Here is a 21,556-nt window from a genome sequence, read left to right as displayed (position 1 = left end):
AAACACATTCACTATGCTCACTGCAGTTTCTCTCATTTCCAACCCATGTTCTTTGAGTAATCAGACAAGGAACAGGCCTTTCTGCACTGCTGGGTGAGTGGAGAATGAGAGAAAATAATGAGGTATTCATTCATTCACAATAAGGTAAGTTAAATGGTCGACTTTTTAAAAGTAAAATATTACTCTCACTCCTAAACAGAAGCATTTCACTTGATGCAGTTTGGATAAGGGGGCTGGTATAGAGGGGGTCTCGTATTAATGAAACAATTTCAGATTCCAGACCTAACAAGTTCACATTTAATCAAAGCATTTGAGTAATAATCACATACATTTTGGCTGTATTTTTAAATAGAGGCAAATATCTTAAATTTGAAAACTGTTTGATTTACTTACCTGGTAGGGGAGATACCATGCTGGAAAAATGTCACAGTAATTTTAGGGCTCAAACAAGTCTAGGAGAAAGTACTTCCAAAAGGGGAAATACTACCTACATTACGAAAGGATTTCTGGTAAAAATTAAATCTATCTTTGTCTTTCATGAGTCACAATTTTAGTGTCCATATATTTCAAGCTTCAGCAGCTTTTTCAGTATGTTTTCTGTAAAGTCTGTCATTCACTGATTCATGAGATCATTTGTTGATTAATTCATTTATTCAGTCATGCAGACATTTCATGGTGAATGTCTGCCAGAAGCCAAGGTTCACACTGGGGTGCTCTTGATTGACATTAGCAAATCACTAACACTAAAATGAGCCTGTCTTATCACCCACCCTTTGTAGGAGTCAAAACATTTATTCTCTTATGAATGCCTTTTGGAGTTTAACACTGCACAAGCAAGTTCCCTGCCTTAATTGGTTCATTGCTAACCATTACTACCAGTCTCTGTCACTAGGGCAAACTAACAGGGGTTTGCACAAGTCCTTGCTCTGCGCCGTAGTCTTCATGCATGTCTCTCCTCCGCTGTGGATGTACCACAAATTGACAAAGTATGTGTTACTGGGGGGAATTACTGTAACTGAATTCTTCAGTCTACTTCCACTGTCCTTAGAGTTGGTGAAAGATGGCTAGATTTTGAAGAAAGACCAGCTGCAATATTCACGGCATAATCTTCCGATTAAAGTTATGTGTTAAAGGCATTTCTGTGCATATTGAGGAAAGGTGTTTCGAACTAGATGTCATTTAAGCTAAAGACTCCAACCATGGTCAGCCTCCTCTTTGCTTCCACACATATACGTACAACACACACACACACACACACACACACACACACACACACACATTTTCCTTTATTCTGTCTTTCTTCTGTCATTTATGCCTTTTCTTTACAAAGACAGGTTCTTGCTATATGGACACTAGGCTATCCTCAAAGCCAAAGTCCTTGTGCTCTGGTTCCCTGAGTGTGGGCTTGGGAGCATGCGTGCCTAAGCTAGGCATGTTGTCACCTTTAATGGAAAATGTGCAAATAACACAGTCTCTTAGAAGACTAGTAAAATGACCAAGTAAACCAAGGAATTAATTCTGTGTTTCTTTCAACTTGATAATGTTTGTATTTATAGGTTTTAAGTATATCTTTAATACAGCTATTTTAAACCATGACAGAGCAATAACTTCTTCCAGATGAAAACAATTTTGACACACCAGACATATCAATCTTTTATAGCCACCCAATAGACATGGGACTATAAAATTAAGGATACTTGAGATAAGTATATCCTGTTTATAGGCCTCCCATGACTATAATTATTTCGTACTCTATGATCTCCATGTAATAACAGAACAGAGCTTCAAGAGATAATTTACTCTTTTACAGACATGATAAATACGATGTATATGACTATCCCCACGTGATAAATGGCATCTTTTTTATTCATGAAGTTACATGCCAGGCCAAGCTAAAAAATGGGTATCATATTCAATGTATTTATTCCAAGCCTTGTTAAAATGACCCCATTTGCTGCAGATGGATAAAATAACAACCACTTTTCTATATTTTATGGATGAAAACAGCATGAAATAACAGCTTTAAATTTTCTATGCTCACTGGTTTATTAAAAAACACAACAAGCTATATACTTGATTAAAGATTTATGGAAAATACATTGAACTATATTCTAGGTAAATGCCATGATTTCATGGGAGACTGCTCACACACTGGAAATCTTCTGACAACATCCATCATGTACAGAACAGTAAGTTCTAGGTAAAATAAACCTACAGCCTTGGAAAAAATAACACAGGGACAAAAATAATACTCTTATAGGCCCAGAATACATAACTGTAACTATATTTTGGACACATTGGGTGCAATTAAAACAACTATACAAAAACATCAATTAATGAGGCTAAAATGTTTAAGATCTGAAATATATTATCTACTTCCAAATTCAAAACTGGAAGATCAGATTTATTCTATTCACATTGTCCAATAAAATTAGTGACAACATAATACCATTCAACTTGCTTTCTAGATGATACTTACAATAAGATGGATACTGGTCACATGATATTACATAAATTTAAATCATATAGAAATAACTAGTGTTTAAGAGCTCAGTCATTAAGCACTCAGTAGCCATGTGATCAGTTGTAGCTATGCTACCATTGTGAGAATATTTGTTTCCATTCAGAAGATGCTGGTGGGTAGTGGTATCTCTGAAGAATCAAGATCATACAACTAAAATTATGGTTATAACCTGAAGGAGACGTTTAGACATCTAATATCTTCCAAAATTGAGAAAAATTTGCACAAATAACATGCACATGCCTAGATAAATACATATTCCAACATGAGGTTTGTTGTTTATGTTTATTATTACCTTTAAACTTCAAAATATTCAAAAGATATATAACTTTACTAAAATTGAGGAATGTAAAGAAATGAGTTAACAGCATGAATGTAACAGTCCTTGGAATGGTTATGATGTAGCCATCATATCTGATTAGTAACCGAAAGGAGGGATAAGGTCAGATAGGTCACTGAGGAAGGTCAAATGTCACCTGTATGATGGATGAAGCTGACCTTTTGCCTTTTTATCACAAAGTAAATACTTAGGGTTGTGATTCTAAAAAAAAAAAAAGACCCTAAAATGCCTTGTCCTTTCTACTGGTCCTACCAAATCAAAATTTCTGAGGTGGCAGCCTAGGAATCTCTCTCTTCACAAGTTCAGAGTGGTTCTGAAGAGGTAAAGGTTGAGAGATCTTTCATGGAAATCTGTACAACCCTGCGGCCAGCCTTGACAGCTCAACTTAGAGTTTTGGAAGGAATCACACTGTGGATTAGAGTTTCCTATTGTTTTAGCCCGATCAAATCATAAGTCTGATACAATGGTACACTGTGGGCAACTGTTGCTGTTTCCAAAAACATGTTTACACCAAACATACAACCGTACTGCATCACCGTTCACAACATTTGAACAGTGTCAGATGCCCTATCCTCCTCCTCTCTGAGAGCGGTGGACAATGCAGTATAAAGACTAGAAACCATGTTCATGACACAAGTCCAGATGGTTTTGAGTAGGGTAAACATGGATTGCTGTGGTGTAAAATGCTGTGAATGTTAGATCAGGAATAAAGGCGTGAACCTGCTGGGGTTTTCTCTAAAGAGACAAATGGTTCATATTTTAGGTTTTGGAACTATGTGGACTACTGAACTATCCAACTGTGTCATAACACAGAGTGTCATGGCCTGGTCAATCATATACCAATAAAGATGACTACTGTGGAAAAAAAAAACAGAGAAAAAGCGTTAGCCAACAAGAGCAACGAAGAAGGAAATGATGTACAATTTTCATAGAAATGTAAGTTGCTATGGCCATTCAGAGGGAAACTCCACTGACATTTCAAAGAAATTAACGACGGAACTGATACTGAGCATAGAAACCCCTTCTCTTGATACTTAATATGAAGGGGAAACACAGCAGGTACTTATGGATGGACTGGCAGGGGAACTGGAGGATAAAACGAGGAAGCAGGGAACAAGGGAGAGAATACAAGAAGTGACAGCTAAGACAAAGGGCCATTTGAAGGGTAAAATAGAAATCTAATAGAGTAGAAGTTTCCTAAAGTGTAGTAATATAAATGAAATCACCAAATAAGAGAGGTGGAGCCTCAACTGGACATCTCATGCCACTAAAGGGAACTTCAAGTTCTGGGATTGGGTTATGTTTAATCAGGTGAAATGCTACTTTAAATACAAGCAACTAGTTCTAACTAAATTTTCACCATGATTATATTATTGTATGATTTAATCCACTCTAATTTAGTCAAGATTATATTGATATTGTATAACTGTTACATAAAGAACTGATTGATTTTGCTGATGTGATAATTTGTTTTTTTTTTAATTAATTCTTTGTAGTTTGGTAATAAAATAATTTTAATAAAGAATCAAAATATAAAGATATGATTAATGTTGTGAGTGCTTCTTACCAGAGGGAACTTCCTGGCATCTAAAAGCTTGTTCGACCTCGGTGGTTTTGTTTTTCCTTAAATCTCTTAAATTTTCAGAGGTTTGAACTGAATTTTTCATTTTGCCTTTCAGATATCTGGCATTAAAAGTAGCCACTTTGAAGTTAATTTGTTTCAGAATTAAATTGTCAAATTATGCTTGTTTAGATCAACATTATTAGCTCATGGTCTTTACAAGCAACATAGGACGTAGTAATAAATAGCGAAAGTCAAGTATAAATTGAAAATGTGACTTTCATAAAAAATAAGAGAGGGTGCATCTAGTCAAAGAGACTAAATTCAGACAACTGGCTAATACGTTTACTTTATACATGTTTAACGTCTCATTCCTTCCTGTTTTTCTCAAACCACTTTTCCCCTATTCTTGATTTTTAAGTACTGAAATAGTTAAACACACACCCCAGGAACCTCCACCTTACAAGTTTACACTTAAGGTTTAAAACTCTTTTTAGTGTCTGAACACAAACCAGATGTTGCCCAAATTAAATGAACATTGTTTTCTATTAAGTGGTTTAATTATGTAGCAAGGTTCTGGTATCAGCACAGAAGCCCGATGTGCTGTGCTGCTCTGTGTGGCTAGCTTGCTGCAGCATCCACTTGGCCCACGCCTGACTCGTATGCCGAGTCTATCACACTGCAGAGGTCATCACTGATTGCTAGGTTCTGAATGACAGCTGGAGACTAAGCAACAGTACTCAGTACCCTGCATCCTTGGATCAGTATCCTACTAGCATGAGTGTCCTCAGCCACTTTTTCAGCTGTCCAGGTTATCTAGACAGGTTTCAATTGCCCTGTAGTTGTCACCATTTTCAACAGTTCTGACCTTGGAATACATTTGCTCTTTTGACAAATCAGATAGCTTAAAGAGTTGGTATCACCCTCAATAAAGACAGTATTGATAAGAGTCATTTTGTGCATTTCAATGGATCTAAAACAGGAGAAAATCATACAATCAAATGGTATTGATGTTAAAATTCATGTTACTTGTAAAACAGAACGCTAAATTTACACTTTTACATTTTTTAAAAATTTATTGTTAGTACTGCAACTAATTCAGTGGCAGATTTAAAAAAAAGTGATTCTATAGTGAGTGCTTATATTGAATTTTCACTTAATCCCAAAATAGCAGTTTATTGCCAAACAATAGAAATAACAGAATAACTGAAGCTTGTCAAGTGCATCTAGGAGGTTGATTAAACCTAGAAATGGTTCTGTGTGAAATTGACTGTGAACAAGAATTTATGAACCCATTATGTTCTGCAGATACAACTTATATAGATTACTCCCTCAAGAAAAATGTATGAGTAAAAGATATGTCATACAAACGTGTCCGTGTTGCTCTTATAATAAAGGTTTAATAGAAACAAGTGTTAGTGTGCATCTTTAATGTTCTGCTTATCAAACTGCCTGTGATCTTTTCCAGGAAGAGGGCAAAATTGGTTATTTAAAATTATTGCAATGCAGTGTATGAAATGCCCATTGGCAAGTCCTAAGTGATTGTCCGCAATACACTTTCTATTTGAAAACACAATGATATTCTTTCTAATCTGGAAATCAGCAATATTGAAAATAAATTTCTTGATATTTTAATATAGGAAAATAAACGGAGGACATTATATTTTAAACCCTTTAGTTTCATATTTTACTACATTTCAAAGTCCAACTGACAAGAATTTTCAAGAAAATCAAACTGTTTCACTGAATGCCAGTGGAAAGGACAGTGCAGAAATATATATATATGCATAAAAATGGCTTTATTCCATTGAGTTAATATGCCCTTTACCATTTATATAACCTGGCCCATCTGGGCAGAATGCAGAGATTCCCAAGATTACTGTTTCCTGCCCCATCACCTAGACATTGATTCGGCCCACACTGTTGTCTTCATACTGTGCCCTACTCAGCAAAACATACACTTCCTCAAAGCTCACCAGTGCTGATCAGAGCATGGCCAGGTCATTGACTCTTGAGCCATTATAGTAACAAGAGTAAATCAGACCATTCATTAAGTGGTAATCAAGCATAGTGTTGCTTAGCAGTGGACAATTAGTCCATCTCTGAAGGAAGACTGCACTGCTGCTGCCCCCTAATGCTAACTCCTTTTGATTTTGTGAGATTCCACATTGAAATTATGGTGGATCCATTTCACTATTCAAATATGCAACTGGACTACGCTAAGTATCATGATGTAAATTAAAAAAACAAAACAAAACAAAACCCTAAACTCCACAACTAACTAATCTAAAATTTGAAAAAAACCACCTCCTCCCATATGACTTTTCTTTTTTTTTTACATTTCTCGAAAGCTGTGGGGTTTTACAGTTTCTGTTAAGAAACATTTCAAGTTTTAATAAGACTTCTGGATGCAAGCTTTTGAGACAAAAATGATGAAATGAATATACAGTATTTTGACTGCCGTAAAGAGTCTACAGGAAGAATTTCTGTACAGTAGTTGACCCGAGTGTGGCAGGAGAGATAGGTAGGATATAAATCATGAGACACAGTTCACATAAGATTGCATACATTATATTTTGCAATCAGATTTCCACATTAGATGACAATCCTGGCAATACTACAGACATTATTCTTGCTTACCAATAATAGAGGTTTGAACAGTTGTAAAACCATAATGGTAGGCAGAGAATAAACTGAAAAAAAAACGAGGTTATCAAAATTAACCCAACTAAGGGCAAACGATTGGGGTTCACAAAGAAAATCTCACTAGTCACGTACAGGAGTTCACATCTGGAATTCCAAGCACTTGGGATTCTGAGGAAAGAGGACCGCCATTAGTTGGAGGACAGCCTATGTTACGCCAAATAACTTCTACAATAGCCTGAGTTGGCATGAGGCCTACCTCAAAAAATAGCAAAGGAATCAAATTCTTATTAAAGTTACTGGCATACATTAATATTTTCAAGTTTATAATTAATTTTATGATAAAAGTCATAGTAATACATATAATCTCTTAGCAAGATATAATAAAATTATGAAAAATTAAACATTTTAAAGGTTCATATTTTCCATAATTTGTTGTAGATCCTCACATGGATACACATCATATACATCAAGTCAATTAGTACCACATAAATAATCAATACTTCCCGAATGCACAAATAAATTCCTGTGACTGAGTGTTAAACATATGACTCACTCATCCATCTCTTTTGTAAGAGAACACCTATACCTGTCAATAGAATCACAGAGAATTGTGCCCAAACAAACAGTAACAACAAAAACATCACAAAAGTGGGAAAAAATCTGAATCAATAATGTTGAGTCTATCATGCAGTAGGTTAGGAATATAAAATATTGTGAATGTTAGTATTTGAGAACTAGATTAAGATTAAGGGCAAGGAAGAGAAGCAGGAGGAAAAAGCTGGCATGTGAGCTACTTGAAAGTTGAAAAAAGAGAAAAACTTTAAAGAAACTGTGGATTTACCACAGGCAATGAAACACGGAAGTCTTGAATCAAAAGAAAGCCATATTGGTGTTTACAAAGCTGATACTATTGTTTTGGTAGGGTCTCACCAAGCCCAGACAGGTGTCAAACTCATGACCCTATTGCATCAACTTACCAAATGCTTATGCTGCAGATGGATGCCGAGCAAATAAGGTGTGAACACCTGAATGCTAAGGTCCTTAAGGAGAATATGACTAAAAGAAAATTTGATTTTACTTAAGGACAATTCTTTCCTGGCAAGTGGTGTGTGTGTGTGTGTGTGTGTGTGTGTGTGTGTGTGTGTGTGTATAATAAAAATGTATGTACAAAAGCCGAAATGGAATAGGATTAGTAGTAGGGAATTGAACATGTGACAATAGGATTTATTTTTTTCTAAATGTACAATGAGAATGTGAGAATGGGGGATTAGACAGGTACTATCTTTGAGAAATGGGTTCTTTAAAAAAATACTTTGACTGCATGACAAAAGCATGTGGACAAGATGATATTTATACATAATAGCAGCAAAACAAAACTTTGGCTATACGTGGTGGTGAACATGAGATTCAGGAATTCAGAAGACCTGGCAATGGTTGGAGAGAAAGTCCTCATCCTCTATATAAGCAAGGCAGATAATTTTAGGCTTGGAGGTGGCTACTGAAAAGAGATATGGCTTCTAACATCAATTTTAACAGTAAAAAAAAAGTCTAGGAGTCAGCAGCACAGACTTCTCATTTCTTGTACTTTGTACAATAAACTGGTTATTTTTTCTTTCTTTCCTTCTGTTTTATTTTGCTTTTCAAGACAGAATTTCTCTTTGAAGCCTTGGATATCCTGAACTCACTTTGTAGACCAGGCTTTCCTCACAGAAATCTGCGTGCTTGCCTCTGCCTTCCTGTGCGCTGGGATGACAGGCATGTGCCATCACATCTGGCTAATAAAGTGTCTTTTCAAAATATTCTTTCACTAGAAACAAAAGTCAGTGTACCATTTGCCATTATTTAAAAACGACATACAGATAGATAGATAGATAGATAGATAGATAGATAGATAGATAGATAGACAGACAGATAGATATTCATATTTTCATTGGTGTCTATGTCTTTATGTCTGTGTGAGTATATGCTATGTGAGTGCAGGTATCCAGAAGACCAGATGAGTGTGTAATAACCTGTTGCTGTTACAGGTGATCATGAACCACCTAATATGAGTGTTGGTAACAAGCTTGAGTCCTCGGGAAGAGCAGTATGTGTTCTTATACCCTGAGCCACCTCTCCAGCTGGACTGCGAATATACCTTTATAGTAATTTTCTGTGAGTGTGGAATTTACCTAAAAATGTATCCTCTTTTTCAGTATGTGTTCAGAACATACTGGCCCAAATACATGCTGTCCCTCACCAGTGTTGTAAACTGGTATCTTTCTTCTGAAGCCAATCATATTATGCATGCAAATATGATTCTCTCTTCAGGTATTAAATGAGGGTAAAAGTAGATCTGCTCATTCTTGATCAAATTTATTACTTCTAAGACATATTTTCTAGGGTGTCTTTTCCTGAGTCTAAAATTTTCTGTTCCTAATATTTTATCAAGTATTACACAGGGGAATTATTTCTAACAAATTAAAATAATATGGAAACAACTCTTCAAAGGGAGAAAAATATCTGACAATCAGCAATTTCAGGTGTCTCTAAAAAATTAAGCAATGTCCTTTGTAGTCAAAAGTCAGCATCAAACCAACTAAGCAGCATCCTCTGTAGTCACATACGTCAAACGCTGACTAACTCTGTAGACAATATTCTCTGTGGTCTTCTCCCATCTCACAGAAAAGTGCAGAAAACGCACAATGAAGAGTATTGATGCAAGCAAGCAATCTGTCAACCTGCCAGGAGATTGTTAAATACCAGTGGGCAAATGGACCTGGGTGTTTGCTTCTCAGGGTCAGAGGGCATGTCAGCTATAGCTCATTTCCAACTTGATAGGGTTTGGAATCCCTTAGAAAACAAGCCTGTGACCACATCTGAGATCTTTTACAGAGAGGCACAACGGACATGCCCTACATGTGGGTACAACTATACATTAAACTGCAATCTGGATTGATTCAAACGATGAAGAGGAGAAATGACTGGACCATTAGCATGCATCCTTGCCTGGGCTTCTAACTGGAGATAAGGGCAAGCACCTGTCTGTTACTTGTGTTGCCTCCACGCCATCACTAACACGATGAGAAATGTGTATAAAAATAAGCTCTTTTTTCTTAGTTTGCTTTTGTCATTGTAAAGAGAAAACTAAATAATAAACAAGTCTAGGCAAGAAGGCAAGAAAAATAACATTAAATAACTATGCCTTTTTAATAACTTGCGATTTTACACCTATTTGAATGTATATTTAGTCTGAAATGGTTGTCATTCAAATTCCCTGAAGATAGAACCATGGGGCCTTCCATATCCAAAGAAACTCCTGCATGGATTTCAGTGTGCCACTTTCAATGCCCATAAACATGATTAGCTTTTGCAAGCACCTGAATAGTGTTTTACATATAAATATGCTTATTTTCCACATAAAACTGTAATTAATATAATTATCCTTAGGTAAACATCAGTAGCACCACTTCTAGACACAATGTAGCAATCAACATGAATATGTGAACATTTTTGATAATGAGGAAATCGCACTACTCCAAATGGAGACAAATTCTGTCTTTGTACTCTGAAGAACAACAGGGCTCCTGAAGCTATCAGTCATATGCTTATACTTCTGAAAAAGTATGTACGAAAGTACTGTTACATAATTTATGCAAATTAAGAGTAAGAATCTGTTGAGATATATGTACATAAGCATTATACATTAGATAGCCTAATGGCTGAGCCAACATAGAAAGATAGATTATGTATCACATATATAACTTCGAATATTTCATGTCCTTACATTGTAAATAATTGAAGTGATTATTAGTAATAACAATTTAACTCTGCTTCATCATCACCATCAATGTTAATGTGTATTTATTCAATATAATATACACTGATATAGAAATACATACATACACACAAATATTTGCATAGTGATAAACACGAAAGCTTTGGTAATGTTACATTTTAGTAATAGAACTATACAACACAATTATGATACAGACTTATCATAACTAAACTAACAAGCATCAATTCCAATTCATGATCCTTGAAGGTCTGGTAGAATTCTGCACTGAAACCATCTGGCCCTGGCTTTTTTTTGTTGGGAGACTATCAATGATTGCTTGTATTTCTATAGGGGAAATATTTGACCATGCCCCCTGGATGGGGATGCCTGGCAGCACTCAGAGGAAGGATAGCAGGATACCAAGAAGAGACCTGATACCCTATGAGCATATACAGAGGAAGGAAATCTCCCTCAGTCACAGTCATAGGGGAGGGGAGTAAGGGGAAAATGGGAGAAAGGAGGAATGGGAGGATACAAGGGATGGGATAACAATTGAGATGTAATATGAATAAATTAATAAAATATATTTTAAAGAATAATATACTTTTTAAATGTGTTATATGATGATTATATTTAGAACTGATGTCCAGTCAGTAGTTTTTAACTAAATTCATATAGAGTTCACCAAAGCTTAGTAACCAGTTACCATGTTAAATGCCTGTAAAGCTTGTCAAAATAGCCATGCTTCTATTCATTATCAAACGCAGACAGTGGCTTGATAATATTGTCTGCAATGTCCTTTAATGATTGGCTATGTAACTGTTACATAGTAGGGATCTGCAATTATTGTAAACCAGCTATACACTTTTATTAATTTCCCTATTTTGATTTCCACTCCATCTTACCAAATATCGTTTACTTTAATATGATTCGTAGGTACTATATCTACTTTTTACTTGGTAACCTATGGCATCTGTGAGGAGCATTTATCTTCTCATGGAAGATAAATCCAATGTAATTATTTTTTAAAATGTATATTTAGGACACGTTACAGACCATCCTTACATGAAAGTTAAAAATAATGTTGATTCTTTACCCATACAAATGCTGAAATATTATCAACACACATCTCTTGACATAATCTCAAGTAGGAGAAATCACATATTTCTTCCTTGTGCCATCCAAAAAGAAGATAATCGGCATTAGCTGCAGCAACCTCTATGTCAGCTATATTTTTCTGCAGTTATTGCTGGAACAATGCTAAGACAGCCTTATCAAACATGCCAGATAAACATTCTCTCTCATCCTGTCATAGGTTTGCTTGTACTTTTCTCGGTATTTTGAGATAATATCTAAAATTGAAATAACTCTGCAACCCAAACTTTTCAACCTTCTTGTCTTAGCCTCCAAAATACTAGAAATTACATGGATGAGCAGCAGGACCAAATTTTTATCAATTAAATAAACTATGATAAATATTCCTTTAATGGTTATGCAATTCTAGAATTGACATTGAATTTACAAATATGAATATCTTACTCTTAACTATGATGTCTACTTCTTCCCTAATAGGTTATAGAAGAGTATATTTACATATCATATTTTTTCATTTACATGCACACTATAATGGACCATCAGATATCTATAACAAAGTCTCACTGTGTTATTCAGACTGGTCTGTCACTCTTTCCTAGGCTAATACTTTTCCTTCCTACTTTCCCCTCTGAACAAGCTGGAACTATTGGTGTATGCTTTGCATCTGGCTTCCATCTCTCTTCTATTTTCTTCTTTTCTCTTCTCTTCTTTTCTCTTTCTCCCTCCCTCCCTCCCTCCCCCTTTCTGTTTCTGTCTCTGTCTCTGTGTCTCTGTCTCTCTGTCTCTCTGTCTCTCTCTGTCTCTCTCTCTCTCTCTCTCTCTCTCTCTCTCTCTCTCTCTCTCTCTCTCTCTCTCTCTCTCTCTCTCTCTCTCTCTCTCTCTCTCTTTCAAGAAGGTTTCTTGTGTCCTAGGCTTCCAGGGTGGCCTGGAACTCACAGAAATCCATCTTCCTCTCCTCTCAAATGCTGGGTTTAAAGGCATGCACCATCACACCACCTTCCACGCTTCTCTTTATCTCGCCATTGCACTTCACACTCTTCTAATTAGAATTTGACTCCTTTCAAAGCCAACAGCTTCATGAAGGAAAACTTCATTAGTTTATTGGGCAGCATAACAAAAGAGCACAGTCTAGGTGCTTTAAAAAATAAAACGTATTTTTTGGTAGGTCCAGAGGCTAGAAACCCCCACTGAGCTGCCTTGCCTGGCCTCAGTGGAAGAAGATGAGCTCAGGCCTGATGCAACGTGATGTGCTGGGGTGGGTTGGTGGCAGGTGATCCCTTTTTCTGAGGACCATGTGAGGAGAGAAGGGACGGGGAGAAGAGGGTGGGAGGGAAGGACCAGGAGGAGAGGCCAAGCAGAGTAATATAGTCAGAAGCTGAGTGAAGGCAGTTTGAATCAGTCATCTGGGAAAAGAGTCTGAGCCAGAACAGCTGAAGTAAACCAGCTTGAGCTAGAAATGGTGAGCTTATTCAACAGTAAACCTCCAAGATGACAATTACTTCAGGAGAATAAAAGATACTAGTTGCTACAATGGTAATTTTCATTCTGTCATCATCCATTATGCATAGGGTAATAAAATCACTTTATTTAAAAGAAAACTGGATCACATGGCACATATCTCCATTTATGTACTACCCTGAGCAAAGATAAAGAAAGCTGCTTCATAAACCATATTTATTTCTTATTCTTGTTTTCCAAGTTGATTATCATCATTAAGCCAGCGGCCAGTCACAATGTTCCAAAAGCAAACAGTCAAGAGTTTTTTTTTTCCACTCCAGACCTAATTTAATGTAGAAAAAAAGACAAATCTATAAACGCGTAAGAAGGCTAACTTATAAAACTTTTCAATTTTGTGTGTGCGTGTGTAGTGTATGTATGTATGTATGTATGTATGTATGTATGTATGTATGTAAGTATGTATGTATGTAGTATGTAGTGTGTGTAGTTTGTGAAGGTGTGCACTGAGTGTCTTCTTTAATCATGTTCCACTACATATTTGAGAGAGGGTCTTTTATTGACCCTCGAGCTCACTGGTGGACTAGGCAGGCTTGTCTATGATGTGCAGAGGTTCGCCTGTCTCTCCTCCCACTCCCAGTTCTAGGATTACACATACATGGTAAGGCACTTGGCTTTTTCCGAGGATACTAGGGAACTGAATGTGGGCACTCATACTTGTAGCAGCACAAGCTAAGCTATAACTTCAGCCTCCTAAAATAACATTGAAATACTAGCAGGCGCAATCACATGCGGATGAGAAACAAAACATATTTCAGAAATGTTATCCTCTACTCTGCCAGAGGCGCCCAGAGTTTCACCAGTGAATGTGGCAACATCAATTCCAACTGTAAGAGGTTGCATTTTGTGCTGAAGCCACATCTGCAGCAAATATGTTTGCAATTATTCATCCAGATATCTTACCTTTAATAATGCTGACAATTCAATATACACAAAACAGTAATCACATGCCTGTATGCCCATTTGTTCGAGCCCTCTGCTTCCATTCCCAAACTCGTTTTGAGTATCTACTAGTTAATTTCTTTTTGAAACAGCCAAAACAATGCATTTGGTAGTTTTCAGAATATAGCCTAAATCTCCCTGGAATGATCAATCTTAAGACTTAAAGACTGGAGACCATTCAAACTGAAGCAAGCAAAAGGTTCCTTGGTAACTCTTCTCACACATGTCTTACTAAGCAGAGGATCTTCCTCAAATCTGCCAAATACTAGGAAAAATGTTAGGTCAACTAGTATTATTTTATGAATGAATGACATAATGGGATGTCTTGCAAAGAGAGAAAGGAAGACTCACAAGTCACTAGGCATTGCTTAATTTTGTCTTGTTCCAGTCTCTCAAGCTATTTTGCTCTCAAAACAGGTTACTGTTGTTACCCTTTATTGATGATTGATGCCGCATGAGAAGTCACAAAGGACGTCTCATTAGTGGCAACTTGTCTGAAGAGGGATGTGATATCATGAAGAATTCACGTTACTTTTACAGAAGCCAAGGATCTCAACATTTCCATGCAGCAAGGTTAATATGGAGTAGTGTCTGTAGAAGATGATTAGGTCACTCACAGCTTCCTGTGAAGGAAGACTCTATCTGTACAGATACTGATAACATTATCTTCTCTTTCCACCAAAGGTTTCATCTTCCCTCACCTCAGTTCCAGAGGAGGACAGAAGCCACTGACTAAGTCATTTATTTAAGCACTAAGAAATCTACACGTGCTAGGATTGTAAACACAAAATCCTCTCATGTCATCCACTTAGAACTAGGTGCAAACACAAGGACAGATATCCTTCACAGGTCAGAGAAAAGTGAGACATTCTACAGTGCACAAAGCCGAAGGACGGATGTTAATCATGAAAAATCAGTTCAAATGCTATTACATTAACATTTACAGAATAGAGTCACAGTTTCATTATTCTTGGTTTTTGTTTATTTTCTTTCTTTCTTTCTTCTTTCTTTCTATTTTTTTTTTTTTTTTTTTTTGAGACAGGGTTTCTCTGTGTAGCCTTCACTGTCCTGGACTCACACTGTAGACCAGGCTGGCCTTGAACTCACAGCAATCCACCTGCCTCTGCCTCTTGAGTGCTGGGATTACAGGCGTGCGCCACCACCATGCCCGGCTCATTGTTCCTTAATGCTGACTTTTTCTGACCATATGGTAAACTCTAATTTTTAGTAGTCATCAATAAAGAGAACAGTCATATATGGACATTAATTATCTGATCACCTAAGTGTTCACTAACATTTCTGAGTATGGAACTGTGCTCCATACTAAGAATAAGGTGATAAGAATCCTTCCTAGCCTCAGGAAGCTTGGAGACAAGCACAATGCCTGAAAACAGGGTGCTATGGTGGCACCATAATAGAGAAATACAGAGCATCCATCATATCCATATAAATAAGACCAAAAAGATAAGAGGAAAAAAACCACAAAGATTTCTGTGTTAGGCAACAGAGTGAGAGCTGAGGCATAGACACCTCTTGGAATGTATTTGCATCTCCCAGGCGCATCTTCCTCTTGCGTCACTGCTCTCTTTGTGTACTTCCTCTTCTACCTATAGATTCCCTTATGTCCTTCAGGTCCTCTGAGGTGTACTTCCTTATTCTACATCTAGGGCACAGACTAGTCTTCCATGCAACTGCATAATCCCCCTGCAGTATACTTATTAGGTGCTATCCAACAGTACACTGCTCATCTGTCCATTTACCAACCTACGCAGCTCTAGACAGTGAGCAACACAAGAAAATGTTCCTGTGGGAGGTGGCAGTCTGTGCACCCATGATCTAGTGCACTACAGCACTGAAGTAATATAAGTAAAATACATTTTAAGAAGAGAAAGCATCATTCCATTCAATGATAAGTATAAAAGATACAGCATATAGGAACTTAATGATTAAATCACAGGCCAGAGAAAAGCCACAGACTCTGACATGAACTCTGGTGTCCCATATTTGACCACTTCCCCGTGGTGGGGAAGCCTGGTGGCACTCAGAGAAAGGATAAGCAGGCTGCCAAGATGAGACTTGATAGACAGCCTATGACCATATAGTAAGGGGAGGAGGTCCCGCTCAGTCACAGACAAGGGGAGGGTAATAGGGTGAACACAGGAGGGAGGGAGGGAGGAACTGGTGGACACAAATGAGGGAAAAACAATTGAGATGTAATTTGAATAAATTATTTAAATTTTTTAAAAAACTAAAAAGAAAAAGAAAAAAGAAAGTAACCAAGCCAAAGAAAATACTAAATTCTGTCCATCTGCTTGGATTTGGCTCATTCACTACTACACTCTAGTTCCACCTGTGAAATAAATGTTTCCTTTTTACAATAACACTAAAAGCATTTTTGTTGCTACCATATGTGTGCTGGTGTTTAAAGAAATCATGCTTAAGAGATAACTGGAGTCAAAACAACAAATTTTAGATAGCATACATTGAAGATTTGTTTACTGTTGAATATATGTTTAATAAACTTATCTCAGTTTAATTTTTAAATGAACTAAAGGACACTTTAATCTTAGTTTTTACTTGGTCTCAATAATTTTATTCAACTATACAATGCTATATCATATCCACCCCCATTATTTCCACCTAGTCAACATGTATTTCTTCAATATGTCTCCCCCAACCTCATATCTTCTTTTCCATCAGGATATGGAGAGTACTAGTTGATATTAAAAACAAAAACAAAATTCGTTTATGCTGGTGCTAGTTCCCTCCTTACTTTATAGCTTGCCAGTGACTACTGACATAGGGATAACAGGGCTTTACTGTTCTCTCTGTAGCTTTTAAATGGCCCAGTAGCATACTTGTTATAGGAGCAGGAAGGGAATGGAAATATTAATGGGCTTTGGACTCAAATCTTCAAATTCTACTTTCGACAAAGCCTAGTGAAACAATGGCAAAATGAGTAATGAATTTTCCTCAGCCTCCTATGTTTTTCACACCTCTGACTTAGATTCAATAACTTATTATCCTACATTTACCTCTTATGTTGTGAGTAGCCATTAGTCTTCGAATCTTTTGCTAGCATGAAACAAAAGTTGGACTATCCTTTTTCCATGCTTCAATATCACTGATGGAAATTACTCCACTCTTGAAATGTTTAAGTCTATATAAAACAACAGAATCCATGTTCTATTTAATATTTTCTTCTTCGCTGACAAATAGGACTTTCTTTTGAAAATAATCTTAAATAAACGTGCCTAAAGTTGTGGAAAAGTAGAATGCAGTTTAATCTTCTACAGAATGGTATTACATAGGAAAGACAATATAGAGCATGTGAAGGTGGCAGTAGCAACGCGGGTCTTCCCACTGTTGCTGGGGGGAGCACAGCTGAGCACAGGACCCTGGCCTGAGGTGGCGATGGGAAACCCACTGCAGTTTCCTGTGATGTCATGGAGGGTGGCAGAGGAAGTGGCAACAAAACCACAAGCGGGTTAGCTGTCTTCTTAGGAGTGGGTTACTCGCACGCTGTACCCGGCGTCCTGCTAACTGGTATGACATCCCTGCCTCCTTATTTAAATGTGGACCCACCCTATCTCCTTCAGAATACTGATGAGCTTATTTTGCCAACTGGAGCTAATAAAACATAAGGCCAACTTGAATTGGCTTTCTTTACCATTGGAGGATGTTGTATGACAGGGGCTGCATTTGGGGCAATGAATGGTCTTCGTCTAGGATCGAAGGAACCAGAGAGCATGGCCTGGTCCATACCAATAAATGTACAGATTTTTAATATGGTGACCAGGCAATGGGGCACTATGGACTAATACTCTAGGTTCTCTGGCTTTGCTCTATAGTGCATTTGGTGTTATCATCGAGAACACATGGGGTACAGAAGATGACCTCAACACAGTAGCAACTGGAACCATGACAGGAAGGTTGTATAAATATACAGGTGGTCTTCAAGGAATAGCACACAGTGGCCTGGCAGGACTGACACTCACCAGTGTCTATACACTGTATAACACCTAGGAGCACATGAAAGGTCACTGCTCCAACAGTCACTCTGAAGAGTTTTGCCACCTCAGGAATGGAGGACACTTCATAGTCATCCAGATCAACTAATAAGTCAGTCTGGAGTTGCTTTCTCTCTTGCACCTACAGTTAGTTTGGACAATTGGAGACTCTGATATGCTGTGACAAAGATCCTGGATGTTTAGCCTGGACTGCACAGCTTGTCCTTAAGTGTGTGGAAGCCAAAACCCTTTGGTGGCTCACTGAGTATGTTTTCTTCTCCTTTGGAGATGATCTTGCACCTTCTTTCTCTCCTACCCCCAAAACTGGAAAACCAATTACTCTCCAAATTCAGGCCATACTTATTTTCAACATTTATCACCATGTTTATTCATGTAAAAACCCAAAACTTATGTTGGCCTGTATTCCAATAAAGGGTGGAAATAGAACTAAAGTGATAAAAAAGAAAGACAATATAACTTAACAGTTACAGATAGACTAAACAGATATAGAAGGAAGCAGTGGCAGAGTACAGAATGTAAGACCATGAGTTAAAGTCCATATTCACATTAGAATAGGAAAAATGGCAATAGTACATGTAACTCCAAGCAATGCAGCATGACTGAAAAGTACCAGATAGAGCATCCTAATATATGAGCAAAAATAGTGTATGGTGCGAATAAATACTGAATGAAGCATATGAGTAAAGACTCAATATCTTTAAAACATGGTTTTATGTTAAAATAATTAACCATATGGGTAGAATGTTTTTGAAATTGATAAATTATATATTTATAGAACGGCTGATGTAAGTAAGTTGCATCTTAAACTCCCAAATTTAGTACCTACATCTGTATCTTGATAGTTATGAACCTGAGAAATGTATGCTACCCTTACACCTTAGTTTTGTCCTTCAACAATGATTATCACCTGGCTGTATAAAGGGCTTAATAATAAAGTAAAGCAACTAGCACAACTTTAGAATACAATGAACATGTCCAAGTGTCAGTTTTTGTATACCCTAAGGCAAATGGAGTAGATGTCTTTTTCTAGGCAAAACACTATTTCTTTACTTTAGTTAATTGACTTCCAAGAGTCAAGTGGCCCATTGGCTTGAATACCCTGCTGCCTCTTCTTTAGTATTTAGTTGCCCTTATAAAATTTTACTTAAACATTTCTATTGTTATTGTACTTGTTCAGCTCACGTTTAGGCAGTCATGTTGGTGAGACACAATCTCACACAAACCAGATCCTATGGCTCTTACAATCTTTCCTGCCCATGAGCATTGGGTGCAGGCATTGTCTCGCAGATATCTGTCTGCTAAGACGACAGTGAAATACAAAGAGACCTCAATCCTACCCAAATAACTGCAAAGGAACAAAGGATGCTATGAGCAGGAATTGGTTTTCTTCAGGACAGATCACAATAATTGGCTATCAAATACCAAATGGTTAAACTTGAGATCATACACACGCATAACATTATTCAGACTGAGCAGGTCTTATTATTGCATTTTGGGATATATATGTATAGACATATACATATATGTATAAAACAGCAATTAAAGAAAAGGGAGGACATGACTGTGAAAGAGAGCAAGTGTGTTACATAGAAATGTCTGGAGGGAGAAAAGGGAAGGGGAAAAAGATGTAATTATAAGCTGAAAAATAAAATAAATTATAAAGAATTACTTGACACTAAAATGTGGGAAAACATCCATGTATAAGGATTGAGGAATTAATATTAAAGACACAATTGTACAGGAAGTGAACTAGAAATTTAATAAAGTAGCTATCACTATGATTCTTTATCAAAGTAGAAAAATCCTATGACTCATATGGAAGCAAAAACTAAAATAAAATAGATAAAAACAATTTAAATACAAAGAACAATGATGAATGCATAAAAATCCAAATCTATAATACAATATAGAGCAACAGCAACCATGCCCTGGTTTTGAAAAAAGAATGGATAAGTAGACCAGTAGAATATAGTGTAGAGGGCCTGGACAATCTCATACATCTAGAGACACCAGATTCAACACAGTGGTGTCCAAAACGCATGTCAAATAAACAAACAATGGCTTCCTCAAAGTGTAATGGTATAAAAATGGTACATTCGCATGCAATATAATGAAGTCAAATTCTTATTTCTCATAGGTACAAAAAAATCACCTATACATGAATTCAAACTCTTACTACAAGAGCTGAAACTTTGAAAATCCTAGAGGGAAAGATAGCAAAAACATTTCACATTGACATAGGCAAAATTTTCCCAAGTTGATGTTCAGAGCTCAGGGAAGGATAGCAAGAACTCATAAACGACAGACTGCCAGCACAGCAAATGGAACAGACACAGAAAACAGCCTACTCAATGTTGTGAAAACGTACTAGTTGTTCACTGAGGTAGGATTAATATCTAGACTATAAAAACTCAAAAACATTACTAGTAAAACTAGCCAAAGCCATAAATAAACACGTTAACAGAACTGTGCAGCTATGTGTCAAAGAAGGACCAGAAATGTCCAACATTCTTAGTCGTCAGTGAGATGCAAATCAAAACTACACCCCACTCAAAACGGCTATCATCAAATAAATGAAAATAAAAAATTACTATTTAGGCTATAGGGAAAATAAACCTGAAAATTATTTTGAGGAAGGAAAAATAGTCTAGGGACCAAGAAGTTAATGCTGAGGTCCCGCAAAATATTAAAAAAGGACATCCTTATAATCCAACAATATCTCTCCAATGCATATACCTGAAGGAACCCAAGCCAGCGTCCTATAGAGATAGCACATATCTGTGTCTACAGAGGTCTTATTTACATCTGTCCAGATATGGTATCAGTTCGGCTGTTCATCCACTGATGCATAGATGTGGTGTGTGTTTATAATGAAATATTGACTAGCCGTAAAGGATAGCGTGCCATTTGTAAAAAAGTGAGTGGAAGTTGAGGTCACCCTATTTATCAAAATAAGGCTGGTTTCCAGCACACCTTCTCTCACACATGAAACCTGGAGGAAAGATAACTAAATATGGCAAAAAAAAAAAAAAAAAAAAAAAAAAAAAAAAAAAAAAGTAGGGGATGATAGGCCAGGGGGAGACTTTTAGTAGAAGTAAATATAATGCAGATGGATAAGGTCAAAGTATGTCTTATGGATGCATAAAAT

General features: G+C 36.8%; 1 protein-coding gene and 1 pseudogene across 1 annotated transcript in view; one reads left to right on the top strand and one right to left on the bottom strand.

The window, feature by feature from the left end:
* Positions 1–21,556, bottom strand: part of Khdrbs2 (KH RNA binding domain containing, signal transduction associated 2) — a 461,510-nt gene that overhangs the window by 344,368 nt on the left and 95,586 nt on the right. The window lies entirely within an intron of this gene.
* On the top strand, positions 17,614–18,496 carry LOC127195250 (mitochondrial import inner membrane translocase subunit Tim23-like; annotated as a pseudogene).

The sequence above is a fragment of the Acomys russatus genome, chromosome 11 (assembly GCF_903995435.1).
Source record: "Acomys russatus chromosome 11, mAcoRus1.1, whole genome shotgun sequence".
NCBI classification, from domain to species: domain Eukaryota; kingdom Metazoa; phylum Chordata; class Mammalia; order Rodentia; family Muridae; genus Acomys; species Acomys russatus.
The sequence above is the reverse complement of the archived record's forward strand: the minus strand, read 5'-3'. Positions and strand labels throughout refer to the sequence as shown.